Source organism: Octopus bimaculoides, chromosome 5 (assembly GCF_001194135.2).
Source record: "Octopus bimaculoides isolate UCB-OBI-ISO-001 chromosome 5, ASM119413v2, whole genome shotgun sequence".
Lineage (NCBI taxonomy): Eukaryota > Metazoa > Mollusca > Cephalopoda > Octopoda > Octopodidae > Octopus > Octopus bimaculoides.
Window position 1 is genome coordinate 81,443,214 of NC_068985.1, and position 1,613 is coordinate 81,444,826.

Consider the following 1,613-nt stretch of genomic DNA (forward strand, 5'->3'; position numbering starts at 1 on the left):
TATATATTTATATATATATTTATATATATATTTATATATATATATATATAGATATTAAATTTGGATTTTGTTTAATCTGGATATAACACATGAATGACTCTGTACTCAAGCTATACACATATACACAGATGTGCGTGTGTGTGTGTGTGTGTGTGTGCATGCATGTGTGTATCATAATTTAAGTGTTACAATATACATACAAATGTATATTTTGCATGATCCAAATGCATATCTGATATAGAACTTAATGAGTAGGATAGAGTGGATACATATTTTATTATTATTAAAAAACAACAGTCTGTTCTGTGATTTGCCCTTGGCTGATCATGACTGTGGAACAGAAAAAGGAGTCAGTATTTCAAATTAGGAATCACAATTATAATTAACAGCCCTACCAATCCAGATGTATCTAATGTCCCGCTAATTTTATAAGTACTGCAGGTCACTTTTTCTCTTGCACAGTCGTGATCAGCCAGGGGCAAAACTCAGAGTAGACTATCAACTTTTGATTGATACATATGCATACATACATACATATGTATGTATGTATGTACATACATACAAACATATATACATACATATGTATATCTATCTATCTGTATATATGTTTAATATATATTACATATTTATATTTATACATAATGTTAAAAACATGTGCTTTTAAAAATACTTAAAAACAAACAAATATTGACTGATTAAAGAACTCATTATACATGTAGAGAAGAATATTTATTACAGTTTTGTTGAAAGGGATTTTGAAGTTGTGCCAGTGATAGCTTAATGGTTTATATGTATATATTTTATATGCAATATATGTTTCATGACATCTAGCAATTGGAGAAGGGACAAAATCTTACAGCTGTTTCAGCCTCATGTTGGCATGCCCCATTCTCTCTGTATAACTCCAGTACGCTGGAGTAATTAGTAGATGAAGATGATGTAATGGGGGTACATACATGATTCACTAGGCCTCTTCAGAGATTTACAAAGTTTAATCCATGAATTTTGCAAAATTCACATACAAATATAAAATAACAATAAAAAATAAAAATATAAAATATATAAACACATACAAAAAGTATATAAAAAACCATATAGAGTCGTAAAAGCTCATGAGTACATATATGTGTGCTCAGATGCACATACACAGATGCCTGTACATGCATACCAAAATAGTCAACAGTCACTGTTACCATATGTGAGGGGAACAGACACATATATATATATATATATTACCCTACACATACATACATATATGTATATATAAATACACCCAAACATACATGATCCCTGGTAAAACGTTTTTTGTTGCATTTGGAAAGCTGCTTATATGCTACATCTGTGACGTACGTGCGTGCGTGCCAGTTCTGTATGTGGTGGAGGGGTCTATGTCGGAATTATTTCTTGAGGAATTGTTGATATAATAATAACAGTAATAATAATATGTCAATTTTTTAAAATTGTGATGAGGTACTCCATTATTTTTTCGGATGGAGAAGATGGGGTCCTTCTAGTAGTGGGTATTTAGAATCATGCTGGTATTTGGGGAGAGGTAATTTTTATATACATATATATATATATATATATATATATATATATATATATATATACAC